The 13295-nt window shown below is 46.7% G+C and overlaps 1 protein-coding gene across 4 annotated transcripts in view; it reads left to right on the top strand.

Moving 5' to 3' along the window:
* Nucleotides 1-272: 272 nt before the first annotated feature.
* The window catches only part of LOC126540366 (calcitonin gene-related peptide type 1 receptor-like), a 143443-nt gene continuing 130420 nt past the window's right edge, over nucleotides 273-13295 (top strand). For 2 of the 4 annotated variants that reach the window (XM_050187166.3, XM_050187165.3), the window contains exon 1: nucleotides 274-1128. The gene's annotated coding sequence lies outside the window, so the exon portion shown is untranslated. Of the gene's footprint in view, nucleotides 1129-13295 lie in introns of all 4 variants that reach the window. The other 2 variants (XM_055075994.2, XM_050187167.3) reach the window with 2 other exon arrangements.

Here is a 13295-nt window from a genome sequence, read left to right as displayed (position 1 = left end):
AAGTTCATATTTAAGCCCTCCTCAGCGGCTGTTTCCTGCGAACTCTTTCCCCGATCCGAGACCAGGGAATGCAGACATAAATGTATCTAAAGCTATCGCTCATTTCTGCGTCTCTCGTTGTAGTCACGACGAACTAATTTTCCCAATATAGAACGTGCATAAGCCCCGCCCCCCTCCCTCCTCATAATGCCATCACACTCGTTCAAATGAACTGTTGCTTCAGAAGGATGGTGCCTAGCTGGCGCAGTCCAACTGCTATAGCCGCGCACGTCCCATACCGGTGCAAACGATGCCGGCCGCCTCTCAGCGACTGGTGCGAGAGCAAAGCCGAAAAGGCAACGTGGAAAGAGAGTGAGGAAAGAGAGACAGAGGAGGAGGAGAGACGCCGCTTACCGCCGATCGCCGTCAGCGCCCGCGCGGAGCGGGCGGTTAGTCGGTATCGGCCGCGAGACCGGCGAACAGCGCGGCGGGGTCTCAGCTCTTCTAGGCAGCCGGCGCGGCTGCGTGTGTGCGTGTGTTCGCGTCGTGTCTTCCCCGCACGCGTTCCGGTCGAAACGGCGCGGCAGTGGCACACGCTAAATAAACTCCAGTCGTCGTCCTCCTCCTCTCCCACTGCCCCCTGAAGACTTCGTTGAAAGCGAGCAAGAAGGAACTTCTTGTCAGCGCGGGAGGTCCTCTTTAAACTTTCTCCACTGCCCTGCAGCTGTCTTGTCTCAGTTCATCGCGGCAGCTGGCCGTTTTGCCCACGGGACTTTTTTCTTTTTTTTTTAAGCCACTCCTGACGTTTCTATTTTGAAGCACCATCCGACGTGTGTTCCCAGACACGAACGAAAGTCTTGTTTCGCTTCGTACAAAGCGATGTAGCGTTAATTTCTCGCTTCATAGGAGTTGTTCGGCTAGTTCTCTCAACTCCACCTCCTCAGTCTTATTTTTTTTTTTGTCTTTTCTCTTCGTTTGTGATATGGAAGACCAGACGACCAAACTTTGTTCCTGACCCGCCTGCTGCAAGAACAAAGCGTGTGCGCACGTGACTCTTCGTTGTCACCGGCTCACTTTGTACTTGTGCACAGCGGATAGTTGCGACGGCCTCAACAGCACACGAAGAGCTTCTGCCTGCTGCTGATCCTAGTGAGTCTGATCAACTTCTTCTTTGCCTTACATATTGCCTCGACAATTAACTATCGCCCTTAATTATCTTTGCATGCAGATATGTGCCTAGAAGGTGCCAAATCAATAACAATAATTATTCGAGATTTAGGCCGACTGCTTTGTTTCTTTTCTTTTTCTCGAAAAGCATTGAGCAATCAATGCGAAAAGCAGAAAGTCATGGCCTTTTTTCTCGCACTATGTTGTAGCTATCGCTGATGACGTCATGAGGCTGCTGCGAAAAGAGATAGCTATCAGAGAAGCACCTATAAGCTATACGCAAATAAATCGAATGTTTCAACTGGACGTGTATTGCTACGACTACTCCGCATAGAGAAACCACAAAATCCTGGTACAAAAGCGTGAAGCAGCCACGGTTATGCTAAAAGGCCAACGAACAGCATCGGGCAAAAAGAGAACCCGTTTTAATTGATCAAAGAGTGGACTACATAGCTCGAGAGGTATTATCCACGATGTATTCTCCCAACTCCATGTCGAAATAGTGTTCTTCTGTTGCCAATACGAAGCTTTTTTTTTTATCCCATTCTGTACTTCACTGTATTTATTTTCTCTCAAGCTTACAATTCACAACAAAGGCTTCGAGAAGCAAATTTTGCTTGGATGGCTGGTATACGCCCGTTCGAATTCTTTGTGGCTCTTCCCACCTATCGGTCACAGTGTTCTATGAATGTTAAAAGTTTACGGGTCTACGTATCTTCCCGTCCTGAGCAGCTATGATTGTCTCGCGCAGCATGGTTGCGTGACCGAGAGAGCGAAAATCTTAATGCCCCGAAGCACGCGACAGTCGAGGTGGAAACGGAAAATGCGACACAGTGTACGCGTATATTTTGCTTGGAGCGCGAGACGACGCAGTATGTTTCATAGACACGCCGTGAAAGTCGTCCGTCTATTATTCATTCATTATCTCCTGCGTTTCTTTTTCACTATTAACATGTGTCCATTTTACGTACAAAGGAATAGCTTGCACCACTTAAAGTGTTAACATCTTCAAAATAATATATATATATATATATATATATATATATAAGCAGATGGATATGTAAGCTTAAAGCGAGACGATTGAACGATCATATAGGTTCAGCCGAGCACTAACGACGAGGCATGCTATAGTTGAGTACCATAGTCATCACCAGTGATGGCCGGATGTGGTCCTCGCCTGCGGGTTGTGTCACAGTTTCTGGAGGCATAAGTACATGTCGCGTCATTTGCATGTAATGTATTTGTATAGAGGTGCTACCATGTCATTGTATCTAAAGTGGTTTCACTTTTGTGGCTGAAAACGAAATCAAAAACAAAATACCGGATTTTTTATTTCATGCTAAATAACTACGTCAGCAGAAGCTCGGCATTATGCGCACGATTTTACGCCAATTATGGCATCAGGTGTAAGCATATCTTACAGCTAGTAGCAATTAGATTTGTCAATTCAACGCCGCATCTTATGCCGCAATCTCGTTTTATCGCTTAAAGCGTTATGCTTCTAATTTTATAGCTTCTAAGCTAAGTTTCACATTGTACCGCTTTTAAGAACGTCAGCTGTTGAGAGCTTCGCTTTGCCGCGCCCTATTTCGTTAGGGCTTTTATGCAAACACTACAATAAAAAACAAGCCCATACTAGCAGGTACATAAATGTTGCCTGTATAGTGAACCTCAGGGACGACAGTATGTGGGGTTTGTAAATTCTTGAAACTGTGCCTGATAAAACCATTCAACGTGCAATTGATTAGCAAAATACCAAGACAGGGGAGGACTCGCTGGCGGAAGGAAGGACTCGACCGACCATAAATTTCTTGATGTCGCACTGACAACGTGATCGGAGACCTAACGATCGTCAGGTATGACAGTATATAGAGGTACTGAGCGTAAATTTTGCCCTAACTGAGTAGCATCAGCTGATGCTTGCACTTAGCATTTCTCGCGGTCCTTTAGGCGTTCGCGCCCAACTGACAGTACTCCTGACGCGCGCCTATTCGGAGTTCGCACAGATGTCTTAGAGCCTTCTTAACTTTCTTATTTTGCTTACATTGGGACGCTCTCTAGAGTGAAATGGTGACGTAAGAGTTAGTCATGAATAATTTCGGAACAGTTTTAATTGGTGATTCCTTTCATCGCTTCAACCATGACGTGCTCCCAGATGCCACGTGGCTGTACGGTGAAAATTAGCGTGCAATCGCATTTAACATCACCGGACGCCTTTTCCGTGTTTCGTGTCAGAGGGCCTGAAAAGGACCATCAGTTGTACTTGGCGGACGCTGGCGGGGGGACGGCGCCGAGGTTGTATAACAGTCGTAGCTTTCATCCGTTTGCCCCGTACGGCCAATGTCGCAGCAGCAGCGGCGGCAATTATGCCGCAGAGTTTGGCGGTGGCCGCCGCCCCGTCCACCAGTCTGACTGTCCCTTGTTTCCGACGTCAGCATCGCAAGCTGTTTGTGTAGCCGCACGCCCTTCTTATTTGATGTGCGTAACTTTTTGCGTGCAACTGAACAGCGCAAAGTGTGGCTGACTTGCCGTTTGCTTCTTTCTCCCTGCGCTCACCGAGAAATTGCTTAGCGCCGGAACCGTCATTGCAGCTTATGTCTGTCGTAACTGCAAAGAGTGGGGGGAAAATAATGACGTACATAAATTGCTCGAGTGAGTAAAACGGCCATAGTTTAGCGTTGACGGCGGGTGCTTTGTATAGCACGCGTTGGCGCATGCTACGACTTGCTCTAAAAGGAACTCAACGAGAAGGAGGAACGAGGAAGGGAGCTCTAGAGCGAAGCTGAGACAACAGCGGAAGTGCAAAGAGGTCGGCTGGAGGAGCTTTGTGGCTGGTCTGCTACCCTGCCTAAAGGAAAGCGAGAAGTCGAAGAAGAGAGAGGTAGTGCGGATGACGGTCGTAGTGTAAGAGTGAACTATGAGCTACACGCGCCGTGCAGCTAGGTTAGCCAGTGTAAGTATCTACAGGCTAACCTGTGCTAAGGAAAGGGTTAAATGGAATGAATGGCGATAAAACGACAAACAAGACAGGAATACATCGGAACGAAGAAGACAGGTGTGTGCTTCAGACACTTCAGCTCTCGTACTCGGTACCGGACGCTGGACCAACAGACCTACCTGCGCGTCGTTGTTGCTTGTTAATTAAACCTCGGTAAAATACAAATAAGTGCAAAAAATGTGATATTTGAAGCATTTATTGAGGCTAATATTTGAAGTAAACCGGTTCACATACGCGGCATTTTCGCAATTTCGTTAGGTATTCAAGATGCGCAGTAAATACAGTTTCTATTTATTTATTTATTTATTTATTTATTTATTTAGTTACCGACGCCGCGCACCATCCTACCGCCGTAGCTTCGACCCAGCTCCATATGTTTCGCCGTGCCCGCCGTCCTTTGCATCTCCGAACCCCGGCCCGATGTCGTCATACCCTTACCACCGCCTTCTTGCTGACCGCCGTTCGCCATTGCCTCACACCGCTCTCTTTCGCCGTATGTCGCCGTCGCTTTACACCGGAACAGGAAAACTAATCGCCGAAGTTCCAAAGGCAGGAACTCCCGTCACCCACGAAAAAGAACTTCGCAGCTTCCTTAGCCTCTGTTCCTACTTGCGCCGCTTCATTAGCAATTTTGCGTCCATCGCCGCTCCCTTGAACCAGCTTCTACGGAGCGACTTCAACCACTACGCCTGGTCGCCCTCTTGTGACGATGCCTTCCAGGAGTTGCGTCGTCTACTAACCTCACCGCCGATTCTGCGTCACTTGCACCCTGCCGCTCAGACCGAAGTGCACACCGACGCCAGGGTTGTTGGACTCGGCGCTGCATGCGCTCTCGCAGCGCAAATCTGGATACGACGAGTACGTCGTTGCACACGCAAGCCACACCCTCACTAAAGCAGATGTGATTTATTCCGTTACGGAGAAAGAATATCTGGCCACAATCTGGGCACTTGGTAAATTTTGACCCTACCTCTATGACCGCACCTTCGACGTAATTACAGACCACCGTGTGCTTTGTTGATTGTCCGCGTTGAAGGATCCCTCAGGCCGTTTAGCTCGCTGCTCTATGCGGCAGCAAGAATCCGACGTGGGCGTTGTCTACAGGTCTGGCCGCCGCCAGACCGATGTCGATGCGCTTTCCCGTTTGCCCGCGTCAACGGAAAGCGCTACCTGCCTGTCTGCCGTTGAACGAAGTACTTTTCTTCCCAGCGGGCGGCGACATGGCTCCGGAGCAACGCAAAGATGCCTGGATTAGCGCTCTTATCCGCTTCCTTTCAAATCCGTCGACCCTTTTTCCGCATTTGCGAGATTTGCGCCGTCAAGCTTCTCACTTCGAAATTCTGGATAGCCTTCTCTATCGCTGGAATTCCGGTCGTCAAAATTATCCGGTCAAAATTAATCCGGAGGCTCCCACTACAGAGTACCCCATATCATGTCGTGCTTTTGGCACGTAAAAGCCCAGACACAAGTTTAAGCAACAAAAAAATTTTAGGAGCATACAATTATTACGCGAAGAATTCTTCCTTTCTTTCCGACATAATGAATATGAGATTTATGTTTCTTGAATGAAGTGGTTATACAACCAAAACGCGGCCAACATTCTTGCTAATTTTTGGTTCTGCCTCGAGCATTTAGTACACCGTTTTCACACAGCTGGTTATCTGTGAGTTCCGCCTACAGCCTGTGGCCGATCTCAAAAAGAAACAGAAAAACAAAATGGCATAAAACAAAATGGCATAATGACATTGATGTCATTATGTCCGTTGATTTCACCGAGTGAAAGCGTGCGTAAGAAAAGAGAGTACAACACGATGAAGGTTTAGTAATAATTGCCGTTATGGGGTAAAAATATAAAGTATGGAATGGAAAACAAAATGCGGCAGAACATCCCCGTCAAATTTGAGTTAGTGCTTTCACTTGGACCGGAAGCAGCCACACTTGTTGTAAAGAATTTGTATTATTGGGGGGGGGGGGGACTTTCAACGATTCTCGATCGTGCGTCTTGTAGCTGCGTACACGTTAAAGAAGTCCATGTATTCAAATTTAATCTGAGGTTCACTACTACAGCGCGCCTCGTAATCATATCGTCGTCATTTCCGGTACACCCTAGAATTTATATTTAATAAAATTTCAACAAAACATCTGTTTCTACCTTACAGAAGAAGGAAGCCTTGCCCTTTCAAAGCGCATTTTCGCATGACGCTTAATATAAATCATAGATCATTTGAAGAGCCTTGAACGCTCAGCCGTCAGTCTGTAACAACGAGCACGCGCGCACCTCATATGTCGCAGTGGCGGTACCGTTTACTGGGTCACATCTCTCACCTTGTACTTCTAAAACCAACCAAACAATTCAGCTCGTTTGTCCACATTATGCTAATTCAAGCTAATGCACTTAATTTGGAAAATTTGTAGAAAAACTTAAGAAGACCTTCATTTCTTTAAATAGGAATAATTTGCCAACATGTCCTAATTCCGACGATTCTCGCGGATTTCATTTGTGAACGTAGCAAAAATATTTTCTCCAAATTTGAGCGAACTTCACGGGAGCAGGATGGCAAATTTCGAGAACCACATCCAGTATAGCTGTAAAAGAAAAACAAATCCTAACTCTGGCTTTTATTCTGCTGTGTTCATTTCTCGCGATTTTTTTCTCATACTACAGCGGTGAGGACCGCTGGCAATTCGTGAGAAAGAATGCTATACATACAAAACCTATCACTGAATATATTGGGAGCCGTAGGCGCAATACATTTGATGCTTTCGCATCAAATATCCCACTGAGCGAGAAAGCCGGCGTCTGTAGCAGGGCAACGGCAATTAAGTTCCCATTGGCTGCGACGCCGAGTCATGAGTGCGCCTCGACGGAGCAGAAGCGGCGAAACGGAATACTTGCTGCAGTCATAGCGCGCCAGGAGTACCACATAGTTTTGTTCTTCACCGTCTAAATTGGTGGGTTCTTAAAGAAATTAATTGAAACAATAATGAAATTTTACGGCAAGTTTCACGGTGGGTATCCTGTGCGATCCCCAGAATTCGCTCCGAGTGTATATGCAATGCAAGCTCAGCGAATGCATTTCGTAAGTGGGAATATGTGACGTAAAGTAAGTTATATAAACGTTAATTCGTGAATTATTGTTAATTAGTTCATTAGGTATTTCACTTTTTCTTCCGGTAATGTCTGCAGCTTCGAATGGTCCAGCTCAGCTACTACAATGTAGCAATGCATCACAACTGCACTAAGTACGTGGAAGAGCGTGAAAGGTTGGACAACGACCTTACGCGTCTCGACAGCACACCGTTGTCGGAGGACGTTATTTTAGGCCCTTGACCAGATGCTCAATCGAGTTTCAAGGCCATCCAGGCATTACTGAACTTTTTAAAAATTACGGGCTTGAATTGCAGACTTTGAGCATGCCAAATTGCTTGCCATATCTTCTACATCTTCCTTCTATCGTCATCGTCACCCATCATGCACACCTTTCTTCCCTCATTCTTTCCCTCTTCCCCTTCCCCCAATGCCGACTAGCTGGCTAGAGGAATATGCCTCAGGCCGACCTCTCAGCATTTCGTATCATTAAACTTCTCTCTCTCTCTCTCTCTCTCTCACACAGCTCTATTGCAAATATATATATATATATATATAAGAAATACCGTATATTTTTTTATTAAGACAGATTGTTTTGTCTCCAAATTAAATTCACTTCAACCGCTGCGGTGGCTTAGCGACTGTGGTGTTCTGCTGCTAAGCATGAGGTCGCGGAAAAATGCCGGCTTCGGCGGCCCCATTTTGATGGGGTTGAAATGCGAGAACGACCATGTTGTCGATAATAGCATAGAAATATCTCCGCAAAACTAAGAACAATGAAGTGCGGCGATCGAGCGCACTTGGCACGGCCGTTCTTCGCCTTCTTGCGGGAATAAATGGCAGCGTAAGACGCGCTGCTCTCGGCTCTTCTGGCATATTCTTCTTCGCCGTACTTGAAGGCTGGTCTACCGGACAACGAGGTCCTCAGGCGTTACACGTGTGTCGTGGGTAATGATACCCTGGCCGTCCAACTTAATCCGGAGTGCCCCACTGCAGCGTGCCTCATAATCAAATCGTCGTTTTATATATATATATATATATATATATATATATATATATATATATATAAAGTAGTACAGGGTGTTCAAGATTCAGTTTTATGGTTTTCTTAAAAGTAGGCACTGGGAGGCACGCGAAGACCCGCCGTGCAAATATGTTATTAGGACAGGGGAACGCAAAGTGAGATGATAATTATCACTATCAGCGGCCCAATTAACTAAAATTGAATGCTTAACTTTTTGTTGCCTGCAGTATAAGTAGGCATGTTTGTGTTCAAAAGTTAGAGAGAGACGTGTTTCTAACTTGGAAGAATTCTTCTCGCGTGTCGGTGCTCCGAGATATCCGACTCCCAATTTGAATTGTCGTTCGCCTGATTACGCATGCAAGAGAGTGGGGATCGGCGCAAAGCTCCTCCCTGATGTGACGCGGCTGACAACGGGGCGAATGCACTGACAAAGATAACTGTGCCCCTTCCCTTCTGGGCTGCCGAAATAAAGTTATGACAGCTATATTCTGTGATCCTATTTCTTTTCCTTCACTCTTGCTCTTTATTCTCTTCGTGTACACATACTGTCGATGAATATAGGATGCACGTATACGGTAGGAACAACGACCTGATTCATGAAGCCTTATAAAGCAGAATGCGGTGGGCGGGAGGGCGCCAGAGCTTTAGGAACGTGATGAACTTGGCTCGCCTCCATCGTGCATGCACTAATACCTGCATCTCACAAGTGTGGGGTTTCTCAAAACTCGCGATTCCACTACAGGCGCAGCTCCACGCGGATTTCTCGCCTTCGCCCAGCTAGCAGAAAAAAAAAAAAGCGCACGTACACGAAAATAAAATCAGCCGATATTCGACGTCGACCTACGAAGGCGTAAAATCCTCGAAATGTGCGTCGCGCTGCTTTCATCCTGCGTGTCGTCAGAGCCCGGATCCGACCGCAATAAGCAGCGTGATTCCTCATACCCGACGAAACCACTACCTTCTTTTTTTTTTTTTTCGCCCGCGTATTATACCGAAATAGCTCCTTTGTTTCCCCCCCGCGGCAGCCCAGGCTAATAATTCGCGTGGCTGCGTCATTACGACCGCACAACATCTCTCCCCGGCCCGGCCCTGACTAGTACGATGGTCGTCAGGGGACGCGTTGCAGACCGCCTCGCCGTTAGCGTTGCGATGCGCTTCGTAGGAGAGGACAGGCAACAGGGAATAAAATGCCAGTGGTGAAAGGAAGGTGAAGAAAAAAAAAAAAAAACACGAGCAGAACGTATAGCCGGAAAGACTAATTGCACTTTGATTTTCTTTCTTTCCTATGCGGGCAGTATAACAAGTTAGCCATCCTCGAAATGGTTCTGGCGCTTTGCGTAGAAAAAAAAAGTAAGAAAAATGACAATAAGAAAAAAACAATTGTAAAAAAAAAAAAACAAATGCAATGATCGACTCTTTTTCGAACTACTTTTCTTTTTCCTGATTCCGCGAACCGTCCATGAGGGCGGGAAGGAGGATTTATATTGCACTCCAGCAGAAAGTGCAACCGCGCTTTTCCAGCTACGTTACCCTTATCGACCGTATACAAAATGAAATCATCATTTTCTTCTAAAATCGCACTCATTCTGCAGAAAGCGAGAACATGAATTATATAACTACTTCTGCTTTTGCCACCTAGTAAATGCGGACACGCAAGTTATGAAAATAGGTGGCCGATTACATATTTTACGTCAATGCGAGCTTCTAGCCGATTTAAAAGTCGCACGTTAGCTAACACGGGAAGAAATGGTCGATACCACCTCTCGAAAAAAAGAAAGAGAAAAATAATAGAAGAGTGAGCGTGACACGCCTAGAATATTTGAAAAATTGTGAAGTTTCTTGTTGCTACCACCGTTCGTTTCCACGCGATAAGAGAGAGGGAGATAATATTTAATGGCAGTAAGGTGGAGAGGTCGGCCTGAGTGAAGTGCCTCTAGCCTGCTACTCCACGCTGGGGAAGGGGCTTGGGGAATAAGTCCTCGCGGAATAAACGTGGAATCATTGAGTTTATTCACCCACCTAACTACCGTAGTTGCGATAAAATATAGAAACTTATTCGGCATAAAATGTAAGGTAACATCTAGACTACACAGCACTCAGACTAACCTAACACGTTAAACTGTATTTTCAGTGCAAATATGTGTAATGGACATAATAGAATTGCACACACTCGCTACTAAAGGCTTAATAATGTTTTTTAATAGATGTGATATTGTACCTATGTTTTCACACTCAGCAGGCTTTCGTGTTGTGTTATATTGTATTACATAATCTTAGTAGCTTGTGCATTGTCGGAGAGCCTGCAGCACGTGCAGGTTTATTGCTGTGTGTGCAGCTTTCTCTATGTTGACTGTTGAAGCTCACGTTCGAAGAGTGTTTTACCATCAGAACGTTCGCACGTCACCTCACCTCTCAATTCTTTATTCGGAATAATTTACTGTTTATCTAGGAGCCGACGACTCAAAAGTGAGTGAGTGAGTGAAAGTGCTTTATTCGGTCAAGAGAAGACGCAGAGGGGAGACCGCGCGCCACCCGGCTAGTCCCACGTAGGGACCGCCAAGCCGAGCTTGACGGCCCGATCGCGGGTACTCTGGACGGCCAGGGTGTGGCCGTCGAGTTCGGGGCTGCCCAAGAGCGCAGCCCATCTACCCTCGATGAAGGAGGAGCCGATGGTTTCACACTCCCACTACACATGATCCAATGTTGCCGTCAATCCACAGGCATGCAGGGTTGTCCGCACTGGGATACCTTTCAGGGACGACTCAGTAGTTGCCGACAGTTTTATCTTTACCCGAAAAAATCAGATATAATAGCATCACACGATTGCGTGCGCCCCGATTCCCGTTGCATTATTTATTGGTTCAGTGCCTATCAGTGCATACTTACAGTTGATAACCACGACTATTCACGACGTGTTAAATATATTAACATCTCCGATTGCACTTCCGTATGGTGTTTTGTTCTTTACCGTTCGTCTTTCCCATCAGCGTTAGCTTTTAATGTAGCACTTGCCAGCTGGACAAACTAACCGCCTGTTGCTCTTATACAATGGAGCAGTGGGAAGCACAGCTCACCCACTCCGACCTGGCAAGACTAAAAGTCCCAAAGTAACTACGTCCTGCAGGCGGCGGAGGCAAGTGGAGCACTGGACCACGCCTCCTTAAATATTTATATTGTTTAATAAATTACAAACACACACAGACACGCATATATATGTATATATATATATATATATATATATATATATATATATATATATATATATATATATATATATATATATATATATATATATATATATATATATATATAGTATGTCGCACACAGATATTTCTTTCAAATGAAACGGTCCATGTTGCGTTATCGAACACATAGGTGCAAAAATGTTACCACGCGATATTTTGGCAGAGGTTTAGTCACGGTTGTCACGTGACGCTAATTTTCGTCGGGCTTCCAGCGATCGCGCTGACCTCCTCGTCGCTGCACGGCCGCGTTGCCCCGAGCGCGGCCATTCAGGCGACGCGATGCGTCGGAAACCCGTCGCAGAGGTCACTGACTGCATCATTAAGTCTTCCCAGCCTAACGCAGTGACAGCGTATCGAAAGAGGAACGCGATCGCTAGAACGAAAGCGAAGTACGAAAAAGCAAAGTCGCGGCAGAAGCTAAGAGGGTATACGAGGGCAAAAGTTGTGGGAGGAGGAGGGGGAGGGGTAGGTCGTTCATGGAAACGGCGAGTATCACGTTCCGTTCGCGTCTGAGGCATCGCGTCGCCGCATCCACCGTGAGGCAGAATCAGCCGATGACACCCGCCTGCTGCGCAAACCATCCTTTGTACGTCGACCTTGGCGCCGCGTTCGTGCAAGAAAAAGGGAAGCCTTGGAACGGCATTAATGACAAAGAAAGAAAGGCAGAGAGACCACGTCTCGCTTTTGTCTTCATATCTGCGCTCCTATAGACCCCTAACGACACTTAGTGTAGCGTGACATAGGGGAGCTAGGCGAACAAAACGGCACGGAGGAGAAAGAGACACCATGTCGCTTCGGCGTAGTCGGACGCACGTGTAAAACGTATAGCAGTCCGACTGACGCGCACAGACTTCGGCGTAGCACTCTCCCTCTCTGCTTATATATATATAAGCAGTCCCACGGCTCCGCTACTTCAGCTTATCAGGAATTAGGTGCCTGGGGCCTTGCATGCGGAACGGTAGCCGGCTGCGTCTGGACGCGCCAGTCTGAAGATCGGCGCGATAACATTCCGAGCGGTTGGTGTATGGACAAACGACTCCCTTGTACGCTACAAGAATGACGAAAAGGAATTGTGCCGGTCCACGCGAAGGGATGCCCACGGCGTGTCTTTCCCCTCTCACTCTGGTTCGATCGTGTATTAACGTTATGTGGTCTTGTTCGGTATACCTTTCGAAGACGGTCCAATGTGGACATACCAAGTTTCCTTGGCATGACCCTCGTTTTCGTGGGGTGAGGATATGTCTACCGTGTTGTCTGCTTCCTCACATTCTGCGCCATTGCTATTATCTGTGGTAGTGAGGTAGCGGGCTTCGCAATGAGAAGAAATATCGGAAAGTGAGGTCGTCGACCCATTCGCTGCTTGGTGTCTAAATGCTATCTGGCGTCCAGAAACCGATGTACTTTTCAAGTTTTTGTCGTGAAGCTTGCGCCAAAGCATGCAGGTACTTTTCGTGGATAAGTCGCAGTAGTGACTTAGTGAACTTGTCGTAAATGAGCCAACAATTAGCTGCACGATCCGTTTGCAACCCGGCAGCCTTTAAGGTCCTCGTGATGTAGCCTTCTCTCTGGACTAAAGTCACAACAGGTGATGAATGCACGCTGCAGATGCAAGACGCTGTGCACTTGAAAGACGGAGACAGAGTATAATGAAAACCCAGGTTTTCATTAAACGCAAGGTTTTGGACATTTTGTACAGCTCACGAGGTCTTTGGTTATTCACCATAGGCCCACGTCATGGGAGCTTCAAGATCGGCCGAGCACGAAGTGTAAGCATCAGTTGAGATGAAAGAGTAT

The sequence above is a fragment of the Dermacentor andersoni genome, chromosome 2 (assembly GCF_023375885.2).
Source record: "Dermacentor andersoni chromosome 2, qqDerAnde1_hic_scaffold, whole genome shotgun sequence".
NCBI classification, from domain to species: domain Eukaryota; kingdom Metazoa; phylum Arthropoda; class Arachnida; order Ixodida; family Ixodidae; genus Dermacentor; species Dermacentor andersoni.
This window is presented reverse-complemented; position numbering and strand designations above follow the sequence as displayed.